Consider the following 27,880-nt stretch of genomic DNA (forward strand, 5'->3'; position numbering starts at 1 on the left):
GACAAGTTATTATGTCAACACTCCTCAGTTTTGGAGGAGCCTTGATCCTCTCTTCTCCCTCCTTGCCTGTAAAATGACCTCATGTATCTAATCTGGAATTGTATTTGGCCACTGTTCTGACCACGGACTATTTTCAGGGATGGGTTTACCCAATGGTCATTCATTGGAATGAACCTTCTAGTCCTAAAAAAAAAAAAAAGCGTCGTAGATTCTTATCTTTTAGGATTAAATAATTCCTTTGTCTATATTGCTACAACTTCAAAACTTTGCGCTTTAATCAAGTATCAACACATTCTGAAAGCCGAACTCAGCTCCCTGCCTCTGTCTAAACTGCCAGGGAAATCTAAATAGCAAAACTTGTCCCTAGTTGAAGACTGCAAACTCAAATCATCCTTATCTTTGAAAACAGGGAGGAAAAAGGAGGGCACTGGGTAATTTCTTCCTTAGTAAGCTTTGCCTGACAAGGACAGCCATTCTCCTAAAAGCTAGCACTCTGTACATCTTACAGAGGAAACCAAACCTGCTAGTTCAGCAGTGGGCAGAAGAGAAGAGATACGGAATGAACCGATTACCAATGATTGCTATGATCTTTCCTTAATGCTTGGGAACGTAAGACTCTACTCAACCTTCAAGATTTCTTCTAAAATGCCTTGCCTCCTCTTTACGATCGCCTCGATAATCGTGTAGCCTCCCCTTCCCTCTGCCAAATTCACCCATTCCCCTTAGGCCCATATTCCTCCCGACCTCTCCATAAAGCACCTTCCCACAATTCGGCGCCCGGGTCCTTCCCCAACACCTGGGGAATGCGTTCTCCCAGGGCCTGTCAGCGATCCACCAACAGAACATCCTCCCCGTTCTCTCCGCGCCGCGGCAAACGAGCCCAGGGCGGCTCCCCGGGTTCAGCTGCTGCCTGAGCGGTCCGGGGAGGCAGGGACTTCGCCCGGGAATAGGAGGGGCGTCGCGGCCTGGGGCCCTCGGCGTCCCCCCACAGCTCCGCCGCGCCTCTTCTCCCGCACCCACCCGAGCCGGGCGGCTGGGGAGGGGGGGACGGAGAGCAGGGAGGGGTCGCAGAGGCCCGAGCCCCGGGGCGCGCTCCAAAGAAGGCCAAAGGAGTGGGCGGCGCCTCCCTGCTGACTGCCGGGCCTCGCCGACCCAGACCCGTTGTCCCCGAGGAGGGCTCACCGGGCCAGGGAAACGCCAGTCCGGGGACCACGCCCGTCCCCACGGCCTTCAGGCGGCCCCAGCGCCCCCGCCTCACACTCACCTCCCGCCGGCGACGCATACCCAGCTCTGACGCCGGCGGCCGGCGCTCCCTCCTCGCGCGCACTCGCCGCCTCCCCGCAGCCGCACGCACGGCCGGGCGCGCGCAGACCACGCGCCGGGGTCGGGCTCCCCTGGTTCCTTCGCGCGCTCGCGGGTCCTGCGCCCCGACGGGAGCGTGGCCCCAAGCAGAGCGCAGTCCTGCCCGCCGGCCTTCGCACTCTGGTCTCGGTCCTCGCCATCACCTTGCGTTCCAAGCCGAAGTATTATCATACCCATTTTACAGTGGAGACTGGAAGAAGGCAGGCGACTTTCTGGAGATTGGTAGCGGACCTCTGGGACTAGGATTTCCATTTAGGGACGCGCTCCTCTTGGCCCGCCTGCCGTATTTCGAAGCTGCGTAAAATGCATAGCCTGGAGACCGTCCTGCACGGATTTTCATGTTGAAACCCACACAGGAGCTATTAAGCAAAGAAGAAAGGTTGGGAGTTCTTTGTTTTCGGAAGCAATGCGATTTCCGCTCCCAGAACTGATGGGGGATGAAAGAGATTGGGTATATGTCGGGGTACAGTGGTCTGTTCTTTGGATGGGAGTCCCACTGCTGTCCCAGTGTGCTCTCGGGGAGTGCATTTCAAAACTCTCCGTTGGTCTGGAAAGTTCAAAAAGGGTCTCTCCTGGGTTGTCACCATCCAGGGCTCTCTGGGAGGAGTGGAGCGACTTTTAGGTACCAGAACTGAGTGCTGCTTGTATGGGTTCTGGTCGAACCGGTCTTTGGGTGGAGGAGGTTGAATTAATCAGAAATAGTACTTTCTATATTGTCTTACTGTCTCTGGAATAGTACCATATGAAGACAGTTCTCCATTCTGGCCACTTGGCTATGGGACTGTTAACAGTGTGGCCTATCCAGCATGACCTCTTGAAAAGTTGAAAAAATAGTTCAGTGAACACCAACATGCATATTTGTAAGATTCAGTAGCTGTTACCATTTTGCCATAATTGCTTTCCCTCTCCTAAATACTTCAACTTTCACTTTCTAACTAATAAAACATTCTTCTACATAACCACACCATTATCACACCTAAGGAACTTAATACATATTTGTTTGATATCATCTAATATCTGTTCCGTATTCAAATTTTCCTAATTGTCAAAAAAATCATATATTGATTTTGTAGAAGGATGATCCAATCAAGATTCAAGCATTTCATTTGTTGTTATATCTTTTGGCTTTTTTAATGTACTAAAGTTCCTCCAGTTATTTTGTTTTCGTGGTCTAATTTGCTAGCTGCTAGAATGCAATATACCAGAAACGGAATGGCTTTTAAAAAGAGGAATTTAATGAGTTGCTAGTTTACAGCTCTAAGGCCAAGGAAATGTCCCGAATAAAACAAGTCTATAGAAATGTCCAATCAAAGACATCCTGGGAAAGATACCTTGGTTCAAGAAAGCTAATGAAGTTCAGGGTTTCTCTGTCATCTGAGAAGGCACATAGTGAACACAGTCATGGTTTCTCCCTTGGCTGGAAGGGCACATGGCAAGCACAGTGTCATCTGCTAGCTTTCTCTCCTGGCTTCCTGTTTCATGAAACTCCCCAGGAAGCGTTTTCCTTCTTCATCTCCAAAGCGCTGGTTGATGGACTCTCTGCTTCGTGGTGCTGCAGCGTTCTCTGCTCTCTCCGAATCTCCTATTCTCCAAAATGTTTCCTTTTTTATAGGGCTCCAGTAAACCAATCAAGACCCAAATGAATGGAGACACGCCTCTACCTAATCCAGTTTAACAACCACTCTTGATTAAATCACATCTCCAGGAAAATGATCTAATTACCGTTTCAAGTAGACAGTGCTGAATAGGGATTAGAAGAAGTGGCTGCCTTTACAAAATGGGATTAGGATTAAAATATGGCTTTTCTAGGGTGCATACATCATTTCAAACTAGCACACATGGCATTAACTTTTTGAGGGGTAGGCCAGTTATCTGACAGAGTGGTCCACATTCCCAATTTATCTGACATTTTCCCCTTCTGGTGTCATTTAACTTTAATTTTAACTCCTGCATTTCCTGTAAACTGGAAGGAAGGTTTAGAGGTTTGATTAGAAGGCAAGATTCCTTAATATGTGATGTCATGCTCTTGATATTATTATCCAGCAGGAAGAACTTAATATTACATACATAATAATAGGTTATCCCAACACCAATAATCATTAGGTTATGGACATGTCCTCCAGATTTCTCTACTATAAAAGTCCATTTTCCTCTTTTGTAGTTGATAGGTAATTTGTGGGGTGGCATTTTAGCACTCTTTGGAGAAGAAAGTCTTAGATAACTTGCAAGGGAAACACGGGTTACACAGCATGGCCTATCCAGCATGACCTCATGAAAAGTTGAAAAAATAGTTCAATGTGCAAAAAATTGAAGAAAAGATCAATGTGCAAACAAGATAAACATTCCCACAAGATGTTACTCATGGTGAAGTGTCCCCAGGGTATCAAGGGTGGGATACTATGACCAGCCCTGATGAAAACCAGTCTATGAGAGCATAAATTTGATTCAGGAAACTATGCAAGGCCCTGTCCGAGGTACCAAGAACAGAGCAGTGAACAAGACAGCTGTGCTGGTTTGAAACTATTATGTACCCCAGAAAGGTCATGTTCTAATCCTGATTAATCTTGTGGGGCCAGACCTATTGATTAGGGCTTCAACATTGTTTGGATTGCTTCCATGGAGATGTGACACACCCAGTTGTGGGTATGGCCTTTTGATTAGATGGCGATGTGATTCCACCCCTGGGGTGGGTCTTGATTAGTTTACTAGAGTGCTTTAAAAAGGGAAACATTTTGGAGAAACCTCAGATGCAGACATTTGGAGAACAGTTTCTTCGGAGCTGGCAGAGACACAGATGTTTGGAGATGCTTGATGTGCCAACAGAGAGAGAAGATGCCTAGATATAGACAGAGCCAGCAGGCATTGCCGTTTGCCTTCTTCCCATGAGATGTGAAGCAAGCCAGAATCCAGAGTTGTGTCCTGGAGGAACTAAGTGAAGGCTCACAGATGCTTAGAGAGGAAACCACTGGCATCAGAAGCTGGAAGGAATGGAACCAGAAACAAGGACCAGCAGACACCGCCATGTGCCTTCCCAAGTGACAGAGGTGTTCTGGATGGCATCAGCCTCTCTTGAGTGAAGGTAGCCTCTTGTTGGTGCCTTAATTTTGACATTTTTACAGCCTTAAAACTGGAAACTTGTAAAAAAATTCTCTTTATAAAAGCTGTTCTATTTCTGATATGTTGTATTCCAGCAGCTTTAGTACACTAGAACAGCAGCCAAGGACCCTAAAAGATATATATTTTGAAGGGGAGACAAGCAAGTAGGCAAGATAGCAAGTGCTGTTCAAGGTGATAGGATAGGGGAATGTGATGGAAAACAACACAAGCAGACCACAGTTTAATATCTCTGAGGAATTATCGCTATCTTTTAAGAAGAGCTTTTTATCCCTTCTGTTCCACTGGGTGGCTCTGAGCTTTCAGTGCAAGGCATTATGACAACAGCAGTGAGTCTTTAAAGACAAATCCACTCATGGAGTGGGGGTGGGAGGGTGAAGTAATCATCCTCATCATCTGCCACCTCCTATTTCAGATGCATCTTGTGGTAGGTGCCTCCTAACCTGTGATGGATTGAGTTGGATACTAGCATTGCTCAAAGAACAGTAGAGCTCTGATCTCTCTGGAATTTGGGCCACTTTAGAGTTATTGTGGATAATTCTGGTAAAAGCAAGATGCTTTCTACAGAGTTTTATAGTGTATGTTTTAAGAAGATTTGATAAAAGGCAGGAGAGGTTTACTACAGTTAGGTCAGCATACCTGATCTAACCTCCTAGATCCATTCTAGTAATAGAAATAAATCAAGAATATGTAATACTGCTTGTAATCTCTGTGGTCTTCTGGTCTTTATATCATAAATATCTGTGGGCATGAGCTCATCCATTTAAGCTCATAAACTCTGCTGGGCTAAACTATGTCCAATTTACTCTAACAAAGACCACCCCACCTCCCACAAGAAAACTCTCAATAAGCATCATCTAGTCTATAAATTTGTATTAAACAGACAGCCTGTATCCCCACTTGTCAAAAGAGTACAGTTCTCAGTAACCTGGACTGCAGTCAAGTCAGGGGGATTGTATTGATGGCTTTCATTTGCATCAGCAAATTAGTTTCTACTCTCACCGCTGTTAGTTGACCTAAATTTCACCACAGCCAGCCTACTAAGAGATTGGAAAAACCTTCAAGGAAAAGTTAGCTTCAAAAGTAATTTTTGCCACATTCTATGTCAAAAGCAAGCACATGTCCATTCAAGATTCCAGAGAAGGGGACCAGAAAGTAAGGCTCATGGTGTGTGTGTGTGTGTGTGTGTGTGTGTGTGTGTGTGTGTGTTGGGGGTGGGGGTGAGGCAGTGGTTACCAAATGCAAACTCAGATGTGGAATATTGAGCATAATAGTCCTTTGTTCAAAATCTTGTGCATCTGGACCATGTATTTAACCACTACCCAAGCCTAGCCATGACCCCCCCATGCCCAATTGTGACCCCCACATTTCCATGGGGACTGTAAATATGTCCCACCATTGCTATGTGTTTACAGATTCCTTTGTTCAACTGCTTCTTCCTTACCAAAGCCATTTTTTTTTTCTGCAAAAGGGAAAAGAATAGGGAAGTGAACATACCCATTTAAAAATCATTTATGGTCTTATGAAGGTTCTTAGAGAATTAAAAACGGTCAATATAGGGGCCAAAATGAGTGTACAGCAAAACTTATGTTTTGATATTAGCAGTCTAAGTCCAGGACTTGGTTGGCACTGTGTAAATATTCAGATCTAAATCATGAGTGTGATGCTTTTCCTGGTTCTGGCCCTGGTGGGTGGCTGTGCCCTTTGCAGAGGACAAAGTGATTGCTGCCCGGCTGGTGCATTTATCACAGCCACACGTCACCTCACCTTGGCTGACAGTTCACTTCACTAAGTAAAGGAGGCCCATTAATAACAAATGTGGCAAATTCCACTGCAAATAGTTTAATGTACTGGAAAAAACAGACTTCTGTATTTGGAAGGATGCCTTAGGACGCCAAAATGGTATTTTATAGGTGCTGTATTTTTATTTTGAAAAGCTATATGCCAATACACATTTTAAAAATGTTTCAATTGTCCCTTGAGTAATTAGTAGATGTATGTGCTCATAGCTGCCAAAATGTCTCCAGAATGCAAAACATAGCCACGCATGGCGGGTTTGCAATAAAACTTGTCCCCAGATGAAACGATGAGAATAAAAGATCTGAAACCTTTAAGAGATTGTTCTCCTTTGGGGCAGTCTCATTTTTTGTGTAGCATTTCTTAACATGTGGTTCAGTTATCTATTGCTGCCTAGCAAATCATCCCCAAATTTAGTGGCTTCAGACAGTAGTGGTTTATTATTTTTCACAATTCTGAGAATTGGTTGGTTGGGTGGTTCCCCTCTGGGTTTGTCTGGGCTCACTCACACAGTCACATTCAGCTATAGCAAGGGTTGGCAAACGTTCCCTGTAAAAGGCCAGATAAAAGATGTTAGGCATTGTTTCTGTAGTGTATTCTTCCTTGTTACTTATTTTATTGTTTACAAACCCTTAGAAATGCAAAAGGTATCCTTAGCTGTTTTGCTATGCTACAGTTGACAAAATGCAATATACCAGAAATGGGTTGGCTTTTATCAATGGGGATTTATTAGCTTACAGTTCTTAGGCAATTTTAAGGCATGCCCAAATTAAAGCATCAGTAGGATGATACCTTTTTCCTAAACAAAGGCTGCTGGCAATTTGGACTCCTCTGTCATATGGCCAGGCACTGCTGGTCCTTCTCTCCTGTGCCCATAAGTTAACCAATGTAAGTGGCAGATTTCTACCATGTGCTCTGCCAAGGGAGATTTAAAGCTGATGATGACTTCAGTATTAGATTGGCTCCAGGGCCTTATTCAAACAACTTCAAAATGAAGCATAAGATGGAATATATGATATCTGAAGGCATCTCTTGTTCTTAGTCTCTCCTTTCCCCATAGCACCCTGGCTTGATAACTCTGTGAGTATTCACTGCCCCATACTTGCTTATAGGTGTGTCTCTGCTGAGATGATTAGTTCCTTGAGTTAGAGACCAAGACCTTGCATGCTGCCTTGCTGTAATGTCTTCAGTGGATATGTATGGAATTTAGTTGAATAGCCCTACTGAGGCTTGAAATCAGAATATTCACTTACTTCACAGAAACAAAACAAATTTAAAAATCTAGCTCTACATACAGATTCTGGCAGGCAAGCATACTTTAAAGAGTTACAATTTCCCACCTAGATACTGTCTAATCAATCAGATAAACTTCCTAGCAGTTTTCCAAACATATAATCAAAAGTCGGGAAGTTGTGTGCTTAATGATAATTTTGAACTAGCAATCAACTCTAATGATATATTACATTTTAATCTTAAATTTGTCTGTAGATGAAAATCAAAACTTCAGAGTTTGTAATACATGCAGTAGGCATTCCAAGGCAGAAGTGATTCTTCTGGAGAGAGTTTCTATTCTGTGGTGTATATTGCTACTGGATTATTCAGTTAAATTTTTAATATGTTTTTTCAGCTAAATCTCATTATATCTCTGTTTTCCTCCACTTGATGGAAAGCTTTGACAATTTATTATGTTTAGAAACAGCTGGAGTGTATATCTAATTGATGATTTGTTATCTTATATTTCTTACTTAACTATCCACATCTTTCATTCTCTTCAGCATTTTCCTCCAGCATCTCCTGTCTTACTGAAGTTGATGGATGGTGATGCTTTTGTGCAAATGCAGCAGTATCTTCAGTCTCCCTGCTGCCTCCTGCCTTCAGGCTGCAAATATATGCAGGAATGACACTAGATAACATGTAGTACAGTTCTTACACATTAACAAAGTGTATTCACATAAACTGTATCTGTTTGTTATTAATACATCAATCCTGTGAGATGGATATTATTATAACCTTCATTTGGCAGGTGGGGAAACTGGCAAACAAATGTCCCAGAAATACATCAGACTTAACAAGTCCAAGCCAACCTCAGGATGTCCATAAAATCTACTTATTCTCATGGATTCCTGTTTGATTAAAGCAGTTGACTTCAATTCTTCCTTCTTCCCTTACCCCACACATCCAGTTAGTTACCAAGATCCTATGAATTCTCTATTTGTCAGTGTTCTTTAGGGAAATAGAACAAACAGGAGGTATCTATAAAGTGAGACTTTATAAAAATGTCTCACAAAATTGTGGAGGTGCACAAGCCCAAATTCCGCAGGACAGGCCACAAGCTGGGAACTCTGATGAAAGTTTTCAATGAATTCCTCAGGAAAAGCTGGCTGGCTGAAAGAGAGATGAAAATTCTCTCTTCTGACTCCTGAAGTCATCATCATGCCTCCGTTTAAAGCCTTCAACTGATTGGATGAAACATCTCTCATTGCTGAAGTAACTCTCCTTAGCTGATTGTAGATGTATTCAGGCATAAATGTAATCAACTTACTGATGATTTAAGTCCATGAAATATCCTTCCAGCAACAGGCCAGTGCTTGCTTAATAAGACAACTGGGAACTATCATCTGGCCAGGTTGACACATGAACCCAACCATCACAGTCCACCCCTTGTCAACTTGGCAGCTATGCACATCACCTTATACCATACTTAATCTCTAAATGAGAAGCGAAAGCAGGAATATTTCTTGCCTAACAATACTGTCTTGTATACAACTGGAAACTCACTAAATCTCTCCAGAATAGGGTGCAAGTACTTGGGTAATATTTGCTCTTAAAATTGATATCCTATAACAAATACTGCAACATGAATGATACAACTTATATAATGATAAGGGGATAAGATAAAGATATTTGCTTTCTGTACATATACAAACACAATCATAACAGAACAAGGAAAAATATTCATGTCATTACAATCCTCATTTCCGTAACTAGTCACATGATCATAATTCATATTTATTTCTACCTTCTTCCACTACCCATTCCGTATTCCCTTTAACCTCAGCAAGCACCTTAAGATGGCCATGATTCTTTGACTGGTGGGGTGACCTAAACTCTCATTCTCGAAGTTTCTGGGCAACTGGAAGTCCTGCTTGCATTGAGTTGTTACAATTTTCCAGTGACTTAAATCACAGGACATGGTAGAACTAAGAGAAGCCCTAGGGACTCTCCTGTATTCTAGGCAAACTCTTCTTTACCTCCATTGTGTGTTGCAGTCCTATCTCCCCTTGATAGTGAGGATCAATCTCTCCAGTATAATAATCCCATTCTTTGCCTGTTGATTCAGAGGCATGAGAAGCCCAACATGGTCAGTCTTAACTTCCTGTTCAATGGAATCATTGTGTCTCTTGGTGGAAGCACGTATTCTTTTGAAAGTAAGACCTGTAAACCAGCAGACCTTACAGTTGCAGGGACAGGAAGCAAAAAATTTTCAAGTGGATCACTAAAGGTATTAGTCAGTGGTGCCACTTCCATTTCCATCTCCTGATTCCTGGACCCATGAATCCTGGCTGTGGAGAAACAGCACTATAGAGTGGATACTAATTTAAAGACTACACAGTCTCCTGGAGAACACTGCCTCAGCCCTGCAAGGTATTGCCCCTACTTGGTGCCATAACTGAGTTTTCAAAAGGCCATTCAGCAATTCTATAAATCCAGCTGCTTCAGGACGGTGGAGCACATGGTATGCCAGTGAATTCCAAAAGAATGTGTCCATTCCTGAATTTCATTTGCTATGAAGTGAGTTCCTTGATCAGAAGCAATGCTGAGTGAAATGCCATGATAGTGGATAAGGTATTCTGTAAGTCCATGGATGATAGTTTTGGCAGAAGCACTGTGTGCAAGGAAGGCAAACCCATATTCAAAGTATGTGTCTATTCCAGTTAGAACAAACTGCTGCCACTTCTATGATGGAAAAGGTAGCAGGATGATTACCTGTGGAATGGTGCCATATCATGGACTAAGTGTGGGTCTCTACTGCTGGTAGATTGGGCATTCTGCAGAGGCTGTAGCCAGGCCATTCTTAGTGAGTGAGAATGTCCGTGTTTCTGAGTCCCTGCATAACCTCCATCCCTACCACCACGACCACTTTGTTTATGCCCATTGGGCAGTAACAGGAGTGGCTGGGAAAAGAGGTTGTTTTAGTTTGTAAGCTACCAGAATGCAGTATGCCAGAAACAGAATAGTTTTTAAAAAGGGGAGTTTATCAAGTTGCAAGTTTATAGTTCTAAGGCTGTGAAAATGTCCAGAATAAGGCAAAGCTATAATATGTCCAAACTAAGGCATCCAGGGAGAGATGCCTCAATTCAAAAAAGGCTGGTGTGTCCAGAACACCTCTTTCAGCTGGAAAGGCACATGGCAACATCTGCTAGATTTCTCTCCTGGCTTCTTAGTCCATAAGGATTCCCTGACGGTGTTCTCCTTCTGCATCTCTAAAGATCTCTGGCTGTATGGGCTCTCTCAGCTCTGTCGACTTTAAAGCTTTTTCCGAAACGGTTCTCTCTTAAAGGACTCAAATAAGTAAACCCAGTTGAATGGGTGGAGACACATCTCCATGGAAACCATCTAATTAAAAGTTATCACCCACGATTGGGTAGGTCTCATCTCTGTGGAAACAATAAAGAAGATCCCACTCGGCAATATTGAATGAGGATTAGAGAACTTGGCTTTTCTGGGGTACACAACAGTTTCAAACCAGCACAGAGGCTGACTGGTAGCTGCAGAAAAGGTCATCTTATCCACTTGATTATTAAAATCTTCCTCTGCTGAAGTTACCCTCTGGTGAGCTTTCTCATGGGACACAAATGCTTTTTACCCACACAGAAGTGTCTATCCACACACCTCTTCCCCAGACCTCTTTGTCACCAATCTTCCAATCATGATCCTTCCATGTCTCTGGCCATTCAGCCAAACCATTAGCAGCAGCCCACGAGTCAGTATACTAATGCACCTCTGGTCAGGTCTCATTTCAAGAAAACTGAGCAACCAGGTGCGCTGCTTGAAGTTCTGCACTTGTTGGACTTATCTCCTATATTCTGACACACAAAGCCTAACCAAAAAAGTCTAGAGTAGTTGCTAATTCTTGTTCACTAGGTTCAATCAATATGACATCATCAATATGATGGACTAGTGTGATGTTTCATGAAAGAGTGGGATGATCAAGGTCCCTGTGGATAAGATTATGACATAAGGCTGGAGAGTTGATATACCCCTGAGGTAGGACAGTGAAGGTATATGCTGGCCTTGCTAGCTGAATGCAAACTGTTTCTAGTTGTCCTCACTAATAGCAATTGAGAAAAAAACATTTGCCAGATCAATAGCTGCATACCAGGTACCAGGGGATGTATTGATTTGTTCAAGCAATGATACCACATCCAGAACGGCAGCTGCAATTGGAATTACCATGGGGTTTGAGTTTATGATAATCCACTGTAATCCTCCAAGACCCATCTGTTTTCTGCACAGGCTAAATAGGAGAGTTGAATTGGGATGTGGTGGGAATCACCACTCCTGCATCCTTCAAGTCCTTAATCTCTAAAATCTCTCCAGGAATCCGACATCACCTCTGATTTACTATTTTGCTAGGAAGGGGCAGTTCTAGTGGCTTCCACTCGAGGCCATAATAGCCCTCACTCCACAAGTCAGGGAACCAATGTGGAGATTCTGCCAGTTGCTGAGTATGTCTATTCCATTTTCTTTCAAGTTATACATGGAAATTTTCATATTTTTTAATGCAGTGCTTAAGTTGCAAATTTGAAACTTTTAACTTGTCCCTTTATTTGATAACTGAATCCAACATATTTAGGAACACCCAGTTAACATCATTATACATTTTAATTACACAAAACTGTTTAAGTGACAAAAACACTCTTACCCAGAGCCTTGCTTCTTAAAAGTATATGACTAGCAGTATCCAATGGTGATAATTTGCATATCTCTATTACCAACTCATGCCATAAACTATCAGTGCCATCTTGATTATTGGAAATGAAGTCATTAGTGCTTCTGAATTTAATCATAGTAGAGAAACCGATGAGAAGAACCCCAGTACCAATTCAGAAATCCTATTTGTAAGACTCTGTTTCTCCAGAACTACTCCTGGCATCAAAACTGTATTAGCCAGCTTTCTCTAGGGAAACAGAACCAACAGAAGATATCAATAAATATCATGAGATTTTATAAAAATGTCTCACAAGTCATCACGTCTCCTTTAAAACCTTCAACAGATTGTATGAAACATCGCTCACGGCTGTAGAAATTCTCCTTAGTTGATTATAGATGTATTCAGGCATAAATGCAGTCAGTTTACTGATGATTTAAGTCTATGAAATGTCTTTGCAGTAGCAGGCCAGTGCTTGCTTGACCAGACAACCAGACACAATTACCTGGCCAAGTTGACAAATGAAACCAACCATCACAAATCTTCTCTTGAAAATTCTACCCTTCTGATTTTTCATTTGCACCCCAGAAATCCTTATCTCCTGAGTTTCTGTCAGGGAATTCTATCTGCTTCCCTGATTTCCCTGCTGCCCCTTCTAGTCCTTCATTCCCACAGGGTTGTCTTCCTCAAACCCAGATATTTTTCATGCACTCCTGCTATCAGTTGGTCGATGACTCACATCTGCTCATAGGATACCAAAGGCCTACAAAGCTCTTCATAGTCTGCCCCAGCCTACAAGCTCTGCTGTTCTGGCACTATGCCTTTACACATTTTGTTCCCTCAGCACTTTCACTCCCTGAGTCCCTGCCACCAGAACCACACCCATCTGCCTCACCCCAAGGCCCATGTTCTCAATGTTAATGCTCCCCAAACTTAAATATGCATAAGAATCACCAGGGAATCTTGTTAAAAGCAGGTTCTGCAATAGGCAAAGCCCTTAATCTTGAGGCTTGCTGTTGTAAATCTTATGTATGTAGCAGAGAAGCTTAGCTTACCTATAGGTAGCCAAAGGGTTACTTCTGGAGGACCTCTTTTTTTGCTCTGATGTGGCCTCTCTCTCTCTTTCTCTCTCTCTCTTTCTGAGCCCAACTCTGCAAGTGAAATAATTGCCCTCCTCCCTACGTGGGACATGGCATCCAGGGGTGAAAGTCTCCCTGTCAGCATGGGAGATGACTCTTAAGAATGAATCTGGCCCTGGCACTGTGAGATCAACAATGCCATCCTGACCAAAAGGGGTAAAGAAGTGTAACAAATAAGGTCTCAGTGGCTCAAAGAGTTCAAATAGAGTCAAGAGACTTCTGGAAACCACTCTTATGCAAACTTCAGTTAGACATTGTTACCTCTCACAGCTTGCCAAACCCCAACCAAAACCATTCCTGCCAATCCTAATGAACACCTAGGGCATTATATAAGATTCTACAAAGATTCTATGCACTAGGGTAACTTTCCAGAAACCTACAACCTCCAGATGGGTCCCTTAACCAGATAAGTCCTAAAGTGCAGAGGGACCAGCCTCCCCAGAACATCAATTAGTTCCACCTCTCTATCGCATATTATTAACAGTCCCTTTCAACACAAAAAGTTTAGAATGGCCATAGCCCAAATACCCCTAAAGAGAGGTATAGAAAAATCAAAGGTGATGGCGGAGTTATACAGACAAGGTTGGGTTTAACAAATTAGTATGATTGCTGAATCATTATATTTATATTTCTTTTAGTCTCTGGTATCTTAGAGTAGCTAGAAGCAAAAACCTATAACTGTGGAATTGTAACCCCTAACAAACTCTGAAATCTGTTCTATAGCTAATTGCTGCAATGTGCTTTGAAATTTATGCTTTTTTATATATGTGCCGGTCTGAATCTGTGGTGGATTCCAGAAAAGCCATGCCCTTTAATCCTCATTCAGTATTGCTGGGTGGGAGCATATTGATTGTTTCCATGAAGATGTGACCCACCCAATTGTGGGTGGTAACTTGATTAGATGATTTCCATGGAGGTGTGTCTCCACCCACTGAAGGTGGAGTTGCTTACTGGAATCCTTTAAAAGAGGAAACATTTTGGAGAGAGTCCCTTTTGGTAGATCCACAAGAAAGCCAGCAGATGCTGCCATGTTTGCCATGTGTCCTCCAGCTGAGAGAGAAACGTTGAACATCATTGGCCTTCTTGAACCAAGGTATCTTTCCCCAGATGCCTTTGATTGGACATGTCTATAGACTTGTTGTAATTGGGACATTTTCTCGGCCTTGGAACTGTAAACTAGCATCTGATTAAATTCCCCTTTTTAAAAGCCAATCTATTTCTGGTATATTGCATTCCAGCAGATAGCAAACTATAACAGTATATATGTTATTTTTCACAAAAAAGAAAAAAAATGTCAATTGTGATGATAAATGTACAGCTATATGATGATAATGTGAGTCATTGATTGTACACTTTGGATGATTACATGAGATGTGAATATATAATATATATCAATAAAAATAAAAATTGAAAAGAAAAGAATAGCAGACTCTGATTTAGTAGGTCCTTAGTGGGCCTGATCTCCCGGACTTCTAGCAAATGCAGTAGTGATATGATACTGCTGGCTGGTGGACCATGCTTTCAGCAGCAAGAATCTAGTCCAATAGATCTTTCTCTGATAATAGAAATGTTCCATATCTGCTTTCAATATGGTAGCCACTTATCACTGAGCTAATGAGATTGAGGAACTGGGTGTTTAACTTTACTTAATTTAAATTTAAGTGGCCATATTTGGCTAGTGGTCACAATGTTATACAGTATAGATCTACAGAAACCCTTTTTCATCCTTCAAACCTCAGTTCAAAGTTGGTTCAGCCCCAGGACCTAATTTAAAGTGCCAAGTGTAAAATGATTACATGGAGTTCCTTGTTTAAAAATTCTTAAGAATTTCAAGATAATGATAACAGAACAAAGTGCAAGGCCCTTATGAGCACAGGTCCCTAGTAGACAAATTGACAAAGGTAAGAACAGGCAATTCACAGAAGAAGAAATCTGCCTGCCAATAAATATCTGAGAAGATGTGTGTTTCCACAGTCATCTGGGAAATAAAAATTCAAACCATGAGATACAATTTTATACTTGCTCACTGCCAGAAATTTGTTTTCATCACATAGTTGTATGTTCATCACCATGATCATTTCTTAGAACATTTGCATCAATTCAGGAAAAGAAATAAAAAGAAAAAAGAAAAAAAACTCGTACATACCATACCACTTACCCCCTCCAATGATTGCTAGTATTTCCATCTACCCAATATATTTTAGCCTTTCTTTCCCTTATTTTTTTCTATACCCCTTTTCACTCACTTTCATTGATCACTAACATTTCAATCTCTAAATTTATTTTAACATTTGTTCCCCCTATTATTTATTTATTTTTAATCCATATGTTTTACTCATCTGTCCATACCATTAAAAAGAGCATCAGACATAGTTTCTCACAATCACACAGTCACATTGCGAAAGCTATATCATTATACAATCATCATCAAGAAACATGGCTGCTGGAACACAGCTCTACATTTTCAGGCAGTTCCTTTCAGCCTCGCCAATATACCTTCACTAAAAAGGTGAGATCTATATAATGCATTAGGATTCTCCAGGATGACCTCTTGACTCTGAAATCTTTCAGCCATTGACAGTTTATTTTGTCTCATTTCTCTCTTCCCCCTTTTGGTCGAGAAGGTTTTCTCAATCCCTTGATGCTGAGTCCCAGCTCATCCTAGGATTTCTGTCTCACATTGCCAAGCAGGTTTATACCCCTGGGAGTCATTTCCCATGTAGAGAAGGGGAGGGCAGTGAGCTTGCTTGTTGTGTTGGCTGAGAGAGAGGCCACATCGGAGCAACAAAAGACGTTCTCTTGCGGGTGACTCTTAGGCCTAATTTTAAGTAGGCTTAGCCTATCCTTTGCAGGGATAAATTTCACATGAGCAAACCCCAAGACTGAGGGCTCGATTGCCAGAAATTTTAACACCATAAGGCATGGCCACATAGAGTCATCGCTGCTAACTGTCTAACTCAGTGCAAACAGTTCTCTAGTAAAGCTGAGGAGGAATATGTCCTGCAAATCAGCAATTCCGCTGGTAGGTGTCTTCCCTCGAGAAACTCTTACACATGTACAAGAATGTTTTTTGCTGCTTTCTTTTAACCTGGAAGAATCTGAAACAACCTAAGAATGCACAGATAGGGTGCCTGATAAGCGAATTGCAGTGTGATGGTTTGAAGCTTTATGTACCCCACCATAGGTGAGACCTTTTGATTAGGATGTTTCAGTTAAGACGTGTTCCACATGGGCCTTAATTCTCTTACTGGAGTCCTTTATAAGGGAATAAAAGGCAGAAACAAAACAGAGAAGCTGAGAGAAAGCAGCCAGATTCTGAAAGCAACAAAACCCGGGAGAGAACAACCAGCAAATTCTGGTCATGTGCCTTGCCGTGTGCCAGAGGAGCCCCAGGCCCCAGCAGCCTCTCCTCAGGGTGAAGATATTGTCTTGCTGATGCCTTAATTTGGACACTTTCATGATCTGGAAGAACTGTAAGCTTGTAAGCTAATAAATCCCTGTTGTTCAGAGCCAGTCCATTTCTGGTAAAGCACATTTTGTCAGCTTTAGCAAACCAGAACATGCAGTGTGTTCTTAGGAAGAATTCCATAGCACAATTAAAATGTATGGATTAGAGCTACTTTTCTCAGCTTGCATACATTTCAACCTTATAATGTTAAGCAAAGAAAGCAAATTCTGGAAAGGGGCTTTTTATGAATGTTTCTAAAATGTGAAAAACATAACTACAGATTGTTTGTAAATATATATGGCAAATGCATAAAGCCAAAACACAGGAATGATGAGCACCAAAATCCTCATGAGGATAACCTCTGGGAAGGGGACAGAGACTAGGAAGGGGTTCAGAGGTGCTTCACTGAACATGTGGTGATTTACTTTTTACAACATAATGATTTGTCGGGGGGACCCAGGTTCGATTCCCAGCCCATGCACTTCCCAAACAAACAAGCAAAGCAAACAAACGAAAAACCAAACCAAACAAAAATTCAACAAAATGGTGCTGCAATAAGGAGATACTTACATGGAAAAAGAATGAAATGTGGCCCCTACCATACAGCATACAAAATAAGAAAAAACAACCCAGCACTGCATAGTCAGGTGATACAAATAAACTTCGTAAAAAAATGATTTGACTGAAATATAAGTATATATAAACAAATGAAACAATGAAAGTACTAGAAGAGAACATGGATGAAATGGATGAATTATTTTATATGTAGGAGAAGGAAAATGCCACAAACTATGATTCGAAATTGACAAGCAATAAAAGAAAAAGTTTATAAATGTGTCTACATAAAAATGAAAAAAATATTTTTTCATGAAAAAAGTGATAGGTAAAGGAAAAAGAGAAATGGCTACTTGGGCAAAATATTTATGATGTATATCATAAGGAGGCTAATATTTTTACCCAAAATTTCATTACAGTTAATTTCAAACATATAGCAAATCTGAAAAAATTTTATAGTAAGCACCCATATGCTCACCAAATTGACATTTTGCTATACTTGCTTTATCAGATATATATTTATCTCTTTATCCATCTGTGCTAGTTTGAAATGATATATGTACTCTAGAGAAGCCATGTGTGGTAGTTAGATTCAGTTGTCAACTTGGCCAGGTGAAAGCACCTAGTTCTGTTGCTGTGGACATGTGCCAATGGTAGGTGAATCTCATCTGTTGCTAATTACATCCGCAGTCGGCTAGGAGGCGTGTCTGCTGCAATGAGTGACGTTTAACTTAATTGGCTTGTGCTTAAATGAGAGAACGCAATGTAGCACAGTCTAGCAGCTTGGCATTCCTCATCTCAGCACTTGCAGCTCAGCCTGGGCCCTTGGAGATGGAGAAAGAAATCACCCCGGGGAAAGTTGTTGGAACCCAGGGGCCTGGAGAGAAGACCAGCAGAGACCATCCTGTGCCTTCCACATAAGAAAGAACCTCAGTGGAAAGTTAGCTGCCTTTCCTCTGAAGAACCAACAAAATAAATCCCCTTTTATAAAAAGCCAATCCGTCTCTGGTGTGTTGCATTCCGGCAGCTAGCAAACTAGAACACCATGTTTTAATCCTAATCCAATTTTGTAAAGGCAGTTATTTTCTCTCATCCTTAGTCAGTATTGTATATTTGAAACTGTAATTGGATCATCTCCCTGGAGGTGTGATTTAATCAAGAGTTGTTGTTAGACTGGATTAGGTAGAGACTAGTCTCCACCCATTTGGGTGGGTCTTGATTGGTTTATTGGAGTCCTATAAAAGAGGAAACATTTTGGAGAATGGGAGATTCAGAGAGAGCAGAGCAGAATGACACAGCCACAAGAAGCAGAGTCCACCAGCCAGCGATCTTTGGAGATGAAGGAAAATGCCTCCCGGGGAGCTTCATGAAACAGGAAGCCAGGAGAAGAAGCTAGCAGATGACACCATGTTCACCATGTGCCCTTCCAGATGAGAGAGAAACTCTGACAGTGTTCACCATGTGCCTTCTCACTTGAGAGAGAAACTCTGAACTTCATCGGCCTTCTTGAACCAAGGTATCTTTCCCTGGATGCCTTAAATTGGACATTTCTATACACTTGCTTTAACTGAGACATTTTCTTGGCCTTGGAACTATAAACTAGCATCTGATTAAATTCCCCTATTTAAAAGTCACTCCATTTCTGGTATATTGCATTCTGGCAGCTAACAAACTAGAACACCATCCATCAATCTATCTTATTTTTAGGTGCATTTCAAAGTAAATTGCACACATCAACATATTGTCCCCTAAATATTTCAGCATGTTTATCATTAAACAAAGTTTAATATTTCTTTACAGTTTTTTCTTCTGATATAAAACTTAAATACAGTGAAATGCACAAATCTTAGGTGAACATTCACTGAGTTTTGCCAAATGCATACACCTATGTACCTCAAACCCCTATCCAGAAGGCTATTAATAGTAATATATAAAGAGCTCCTAATAATTGAGCAAAAATTATCGACATTATAGAAAAAATAGATAAAACATATGAACAGACTGTTTCACAGGAAAAGTAGTACAAATTTCTCCAAAACGTATGAAAAGATGCTCTAGATCTCTTATTAAGTGGAAAGCTAATTAAAACTATACCAAGATGCCATTTCTCACCCATCAAGAGTGACAAAATCCAAAAAGTTGGCACTGTGTGACTGTGGGGAAACAGAACCCCTCGTTGCTAATGTAAGGCAAAAATTGTGGAGTGGAATGTGATAGTAGCTGGAAAAGTTACACATGCATTACCCTTTGACCCAACAATCCCACTATTAGGGATGTCTCCCAAAGATATACTGGCTACAATATGAAATTATAGACACAAAACTTTTTCCCAGGGCATTATCTGCTATAGCAAAAGACTGGAAAGAGCCCAATGTCCAGTAATAAGGGACTGGTTATTAAACTATAGTGCATCCAAGCAATGGAGAGTTATTCAATGGTAAAAAGGGTTGAGGAAGATTTCTACGTACAGTATGGAGCAATCTCCAGGTAATAAGGCAAGGTGTAGAGTGGAGGGGCAAAGACAAAAGAAAAAGTTCTGTGGTGGCATTTTACTAGATCATTTCAGCTTTGGAGCCACATAAAAGTTTTGAATAATTAAAAAAATACAAGAAAAATAAATACTTAAAAATGAAAACAGATGGAAACATTTGTTTGTCATTGTTTATCAAGCTGGTGACATAACTGCATAGAGAAAAAAAATTCCTTCATTTTAAAATACAGCATACCCCTAGTGGTATAAATTCTAAGGATGAAAAGAATCACAAAGAAATCTCATACCGCATTCAGTTGTCATATTGTAGTACTAATGGTATATACTATAGGAGAAAAAGCAAATAAATAATTGTGGTAGTGCCTCTAGGAACGAGGATTTTCAAAGTAAGAAAAGAGAGCTACAAGTACAGAATCAAAAAAGTTAAGTGAATGCATACCAGGACAATAACTGGATTGAAACATTAAATGTATACAAATCTGTGAGTTCATAATGCTTTATAAATATGTTGGTTACCACTGGAGGTTGCAAGAGCACTAAAAAGTTATGTCTAAAAACTAATGAATTAAGGAAAAGAATCAAGTATCCTACCCTTTCTGTATAAATAAAATAATTAATGAAAGTTCGTTTTTTGTGGACCAATTCCAACTTAACGAACACAGAAGCAATGATAGGCTAATACATCTCCATTTTGTAAGCTCTGTCTGGGCAACTGTTACCTGTAACTACTAAAGCTATTAGATAAAATGTTGATGGGGACCTTTAAAATGGAGGAATCTGGTTGATAGCACCAGAACTGAATGATCAATTTTAGCTAAAACAAAAGTGAGATAAATGGATAATGTAAGCCTCATGGTATGATGTAATTTGAAGCACATATCACAGTTAGTGATATATTCTTGCCCTCCAAAGCCTGAACCTTACTTAATCTAACATGGCTTCTAGATCTAACTTCTATTGTATAAGAAATACAGTGAAGAGAGGAACAATTAAACAATCTCAAGAAGAAATCGATATTTTAAATAATTTTATCAATAAGCAAAAGAATTAAGATAAATGAATAAAATTTTTAATTCCAAAAGTTTGAAAGAAAACAAGATAAACCAAGAAAAAGAAGGAAACTGAAATAATAAATACTGAAGTAGCAATTAATCATTGCAAAAGGGAAAATAGAAGTAATAAATAAATATTTGGCAAACAATAAACTAAAAAGACAAACTACCAACTAGCCTAACCAAACCAAAAAAAAAAAAAGGGAGAAAGAATAAAAACACAAAGTAAGACATGACAAGTATTCTAGTTTGCTAGCTACCGGAATGCAATATATCAGAAACAGAATGGCTTTTAAAAAGGGGAATTTAATACATTGCTTGTTTACAATTCTAAGTTTGAGAAAATGTCCCAATTAAAACAAGTCTATAGAAACGTCCAATCTAAGGCATCCAGGGAAAGACACCTTGGTTTAAGAAGGCCGATGAAGTTCAGGGTTTCTCTGTCAAGTAAGAAGGCACATGGCGAACAAGGTCAGGGTTTCTGTCTCATCTGGAAAGGCATGTGGCGAACACGGCACCATCTGCTATCTTTCTCTCCTGGCTTCCCTTCCTGAAGCTCCCTGGGAGGCGTTTTCCTTCTTCATTTCCAAAGGTCGCTGGCTAGTGGACTCTCTGCTTCGTGGTGCTGCAGCGTCCCCTGCTCTCTCTGAATCTCTCATTCTCTAAAATGTTTCTATTTTTGAAGGACTAATCAAGACCTACTCAAATGAGTGGAGAAATGTCATCACCTAATGCAGCTTAACAACCACTCTTGATTAAATCGTATCTCCAGGGAGATGATCTAATTACAATTTCAAACATACAATACTGAATAGGGATTAGAAGAAATGGTTGCCTTTACAAAATGGGATTAGGATTAAAACATGGCTTTTCTAGGGTACATACCTCATTTCAAACCAGCACAACAAGGGAGACATAAGCATTGGAATAGAAGAAATTTTTAAAAGATTCTACTTTGCACAAACAACTTTGTGAAAATACATTTGAAAACTCAGTTGAAATAAATAATTCCCAAGGAAAATAAAATTTTCCAAAATTGACCACAGAAGAGATGAAATCTTAAACAGATTCATCTTCATAGAAGAAACAGAGAACAACTTAAAGCACATCCATATAAAACTGACTGAATAAAGTTCCAAGAAATAATCACGATGATGAATATGCAACTATGTGGGATATTGTTAATTACTGACCATATATGTATAACGGAATGATCAAAAGTTAAGAAGGTTTGTGTTTGTTTAGTGCTTTTTGGTATTAAAAAAATTTTTTAATTATTAAAAAAAAAAAACAAAAACTGGCTGAATAAAGAGTGGTACAGCCAAACAAAAGAGAACCATGCCACAAAAATACGCTAACTGATATGAATTGTTTTCAAGGAATATTTTGTTAAATGAAAATGCCAGGCATGAAAAAGTATATATAATATTCATATTTTTGAAAAAAAAAAGGGTGGGGAGAAGACAACTACATATACATTTCCTTATTGTTAATAAAAGATGTATAGGGGGTAGGCAACAATGGCTCAGTGGCAGAGTTCTTGCCTGCCACGCCAGACACCTGGTTCATTTCTGGGAGTCTGCCCTCCCCTGAAAAAAAATATATATAAAATATATATATATAGAGAGAGAGGATAAACCAGAAACTAATGAAATTGTTCACACATAGGGTCATATCTTTATATATATACAATAAATATATATACATATATTATTTAATGTGTTAACTTATTAAAACGTTCTTTGCCAAGATTTCACATTAGCTTAAACTTCAGTTCAATGTTTCTATTTATCTATTGAGGGCTCCACTTTAATGTATTACATAAAAACACCTCTCCGAAGTAAGAAAATTCAACTTCCCCAAGTTGAATTCTTGATATTCTCACAAGCAGTGCAGACAATCAAAGCTATGGGCTGAGCCCCCAATCTTGGGGTTTGTTCATATGAAACTTAACCCCACAAAGGATAGGTCAAGCCTACTTAAAATTAGGCCTAAGAGTCACCCCCAAGAGAACCCCTTTTGTTGCTCAGATGTGGCCTCTCTCTCCAGCCAACACAGCAAGCAAACTCACCACCCTTCCCGTCTGCATGGGACATGACTCCCAGGGGTATGGACCTTCCTGGCAACGTGGGACAGAAATCCTAGAATGAGCTGGGACTCAGCATCAAGGGATTGAGAAAACCCCTAGAATGAGCTGAGACTCAGCATCGAGGAATTGAGAAAACCTTCTCGACCAAAAGGCAAAAGAGTGAAATGAAACAAAATAAAGTGTCAATGGCTGAAAGGTTCCAAACAGAGTCAAGAGGTTATCCTGGAGGTTATTCTTACGCATTAAATAGATATCACCTTGAATAGTCAAGATGTAATGGAGAGGCTGGAGGGAACTGCTGAAAATGTAGAGCTGTGTTCCAGTAGCCATATTTCTTGAAGATGATTGTATAATGATAAAGCTTTCACAATGTGACTGTGTGATTGTGAAAAACTTGTGTCTGATACTCCTTTTATCTACCTTATCAACAGACAAGTAAAACATATGGAATAATAATAAATAATAGGGGGAACAAAAGTTAGAATAAATTTAGATTGAAATGCTAGTGATCAATGAAAGGGAGGGGTAAGGGGTATGGTATGTGTGAATTTTTTTCTGTTTTCTTTTTATTTCTTTTTCTGACTAGATGCAAATGTTCCAAGAAATGATCATGATGATGAATATGCAACTATGTGATGATATTGTGAATTACTGATTATATATGTAGAACAAATGATCAAAAGTTAAGAATGTTTGTGTTTGTTTGGTGTTTTTTGGTATTTTTAAAAAAATTTTTAAATTAATAATAAAAAAAAACAGCAACAATAACACCTTCTCCAGCTATCAGCACCTACAGCAATTACAAGCTGAGCCCCAGGGTGGCCTTGTTCCCTAGATGATCCAACTAGGTGTTAATACTGCCCTGTTGCAAGGTACGAGCTCCTGACTCACATTTAATGGAAAAGGAGTGAAACTTCTGCAAAGTGCACTTTTTAAGAAGAAGTACTTTTTGCTTATGAAAAGAAACCAGTGAGTCCTCTAAGAGTGATATGAAGGAGTATTTTACAGTGAAGCACATGATCTGGAGGGAAGAATCGATGTTCTCAGTTGGTCCAGGTTGTCAATATCTTCCTGTTTCTCCAGTTGGTCCCTTCATCAGGCATCACAAAGTCTTCATCTGGGGCATAGAGAAGGCCCCCAGTCCTCAGCAATACAGGGTTATTACCCCCTCATTCTCCTGAAAAATCAATGTTCCTCCTTCTCCAAGTCTTCCATGGCAAGTTTCAATATGCTAACCTGTGGCATCAATTCAGCTGCGTCATCGTCTCCAGTGCCCACACCGGATTCTTTCTCACCACTCCAGGACCAGTCTTAGGTAGCACAGAAATTCTAGAGTCAAGAGGTTTCTGGGGTTTATTCACAGCAGGAGCAACAAAGGAGGGAGCCACCGTGTTCCTTGACCTTGCCTAGAGCTCCAGATAATAGTCTTTTCCATCATACTTTGTATAAAAAAAAAAAAAAAAAAAACTTCTTAAATCACTGAAGGAATTCAAAATTGTCCTGAAAGTTTCCTTTCACTCAATCATCCACAGGAATTACGTTGTCCACACCCATTCTCTTAAAACCCACTTGTAGTATTTTGAAGTTCTGGATGTATTCATGTTCTAACTTAGCTTGGAATTTCACTTTCTTCAAGGAAATGGAGCCAGGGAATACCATGTTCATAAACTGACCATAGGTAGCCCCTGAACATAACTGTTCAATCTTTTTCAAATTCAGCTGCTGCAGAGACTCCTTGATCCACGCCAGCACGTCGTATTGACTTGATTCACTGACGTCAAGTAGAGCTCAGTGCCATCTTGGGCTCTCTATGGGCTGCCTCCACTGCCTGTACCCCGCTCAGGTTTGGTCTTGTCTGGTTCAAACCCCTGGACCCCAACCTGCCCTCCTGTGCGATGACCTCTATATAGTTTTGACTTTTGAACCATGTAAATGTTTTACATAAGGAAAAACAAAATTTTCAATAAAAATTTCAAAAGTGAACCTTAATATTCAACACAGTCACAAATTAATCTAATGAAACTCAAATTGATACCGTAACCACTAAGAAAAAGTAACTAATTCAACTAGCTGTTTTTTTTTTGTTTGTTTGTTTTTTGTTTTTTTTTTTTTGCATGGACAGGCACTGAGAATCCAACCCAGGTCTCCAGCCTGGCAAGAGAACCACTGAACCATCATCACACCACCTTCAACTGGCTTTTGAACGCAGTACTCCCCTAGTGGAATATATTCTAAGTACAAAAATAGTTTTTAAAGTAGGTTTTGGTTGTTTAAATGATAATGGTGACTAAATTCTGATATTATTTTATAGGTATTACAAGCCAGAGCAAAATGTTGGAAACCAGGGGTCTTTCTCCCTATGGGAGATACAAATTAGAATAGGAGAAGTTTAGGAAGAAGCACATGGTATCGGATTTGAATTGAATGTATTGGTATTAACTTGTGATTCTTTAAAAATTTTCTTTTCTGACTCTGTCTCCTGAAAAAGTCAAGAGGTAAGAACACTGGTCATAACTCATGCCCAGATATGGGTTTCTGCCATTCCCCACTGATTAGAATCCAGGTTCCTTGGAGAAATGGCTGGTTAGAAGTCTGGAATGGGAGAATTACAAGAGTGAGTTGGAAACATCTTTCACGCAAAACTGAGCAAAATTAATGGTGACATGTCAAAGGACATAGAAGCTTGCTCGAAGTTATTCCCTCTGACCAAATTTGGCACAAGTTGAGCAACCAAAAGAAAAAATGATGTTAATGGATTATGTCACCTTCAATCCAAAAAGAACCCATGGGTCTACAGCAATGGTCAAAAATAAAGGTGGTGTTGGAGGGGAGCTTTCTTCTTTCAAAAGGATAGCAGCTAACAAATGTAGAAGAAAGTGTAGAAGTGGAAAAATCATCATTTTGCAACCACTGTTGTAAAACTTAATTCAGGTGAGAATCATCACTGGATGCTAAAGATTTTTGCATATTATTGGATATTCACAAAGTATCATATATCACCCCACAGATTACTTATTAATTACACAGGGAAAATATACCTTTAAAATGCATATTTGGGGCAGACCCCAACTTAACTAAAAGATCAAACCTAACATCACAAATGGTGGGACAAATTGCATTGTGTGTGTCCTATTTGTAATTGAGCTCCATAGCATGACAATGTATTGGTTCGCTAGAAATGTTTAACCTTATTCTAATAAATTCAAATTGGAAGACATTCTACAATACAACTAGTTTGAGCTCTTCAAGATGCCACTGTTATGAAAGTTTAAAAAAAAATTGTATGTCTGTGTTTTTGTTTCCTAGATGATAAAACAAATACCGTACAATGGATTGGATTAAGCAATGGGCATTTATTGTTTCATGGTTTTGAGGTTAGGAGAAGTTCAAAATCAAGACATCTGTGAGGTGGTGTTTTCTCCCTAAAGACTATGGCATTGTATGTGACTGACTTCTGGTGATCCTTGGTCCTTGGTTTTTCTGTCATGTGTCAATGCACATTGTGGCATCTTTTCCTTTCTCTTCTGGGTTCCATTGATTCCAGCTTCTTGCTTTTCTCATGGCTTCTATTCTGTGTCCAATTTCCTTTACTTGTAAGAACTTCAGCCATTTTGGATTAAGGCCCACCCTTGTTCAGTTTGGGCACAACTTTAATGCTATCTTCAAAGGCCCTATATACAAGTGTGTTCACACCTACAGGATCAGAGGTCGGGACCTGAACTTGCTTTTTGTTGGGGACATGCTTCAATCCCCAACAGTAGATTAATTTTGTAGATTAATGGAGATTAAAGAGACATGATCACTAAATGCAGTGTGACCTTTGATTGTCTCTTGAATTAAAAACACAGCTAAACAACATATTACTAAAAGAAATTTCAGTAATAAATTTCAGTAATAAACTGGAGGAAAATTCAATATGGATTGTAAAATATTAGATAATATTTTATAAATATTAAATTCCTTGGATATAATGATGATATTCTGATTGGTAAGAGAATGCCTCTGATCTCAGGAGACACATCCTGAAGCATTTAGGGGTGAAGTATCCTGATATTAGAAAATTATTTTCACATGGTTTAACTACAGAGCAAGAGAGAGGGCACAAATGCACCAAAATATAAAACACAATATAAAAGAGAAAGTAATACAAAATTCATTTGTTACTATTTGAAAGTGCAGTATACCCCAGAAAAGCCATGTCCTTTAATCCTCATTCAACATTGAAGGGTAGAAATCCTTTTGATTGGAATATCTCCATGGAGATGTGATGTGCCCCACTGTGGGTGGGGCCTTGTGATTGGATTATCTTCATGAAGATGTAGCATGCCCAATTGTGGGTTTAGTCTTTTGATTAAATGGAGGTGTGACCCCTCCCATTCAAGGTGGGTCTTAATTAATTTACTAGAGTCCTTTAAAAGGGAAAACATTTTGAAGAAACCTCAGATGGTGACTCTTGGAGAACAGTTACTTCAGAGCTGACAGAGACACGGATGTTTGGAGGTGCTTAGAGTGTCAACAGAGAGAGCAGATGCCTAGACACAGGCAGAGCCACCAGACATTGCTATGTGCCTTCCCATAAGATCATAGGCAAGTTGGAACCCAGAGTTGTCTCCCAGAGGAACTAAGTGGAGGCCCATAGACACTTAGAGAGGAAAACACTGGCATCAGAAGCTGGAAGTAACAGAACCAGGAACAAGGACCAGCAGACACCAGCCACATGACTTCCGAGCTGATGGAGGTGTTCCGGATGCCATCAGCCTTTCGCGAGGGAAGGTAACATCTTGACTTACAACCTTAAAACTGTAAACTTACAACTTAATAAATTCCCCTTTTAAAAGCTGTTCCATTTCTGGTATATTGCACTCTGGCAGCTTTAACAAACTAACACACCATTTGATGCA

At 40.1% G+C, this 27,880-nt stretch overlaps 1 protein-coding gene and 1 pseudogene across 7 annotated transcripts in view; both read right to left on the minus strand.

Moving 5' to 3' along the window:
• B3GALNT1 (beta-1,3-N-acetylgalactosaminyltransferase 1 (Globoside blood group)) overlaps positions 1–1,359 on the minus strand; it is a 37,058-nt gene extending 35,699 nt beyond the window's left edge. For 2 of the 7 annotated variants that reach the window (XM_077160945.1, XM_077160938.1), the window contains exon 1: positions 1,265–1,359. The gene's annotated coding sequence lies outside the window, so the exon portion shown is untranslated. The other 5 variants (XM_077160940.1, XM_077160939.1, XM_077160943.1 and 2 more) reach the window with 4 other exon arrangements.
• Positions 824–26,720, minus strand: LOC143683105 (uncharacterized; annotated as a pseudogene).
• Between the last annotated feature and the right edge of the window lie 1,160 nt (positions 26,721–27,880).

This window comes from Tamandua tetradactyla, chromosome 5 (genome assembly GCF_023851605.1).
Source record: "Tamandua tetradactyla isolate mTamTet1 chromosome 5, mTamTet1.pri, whole genome shotgun sequence".
Taxonomy (NCBI): domain Eukaryota; kingdom Metazoa; phylum Chordata; class Mammalia; order Pilosa; family Myrmecophagidae; genus Tamandua; species Tamandua tetradactyla.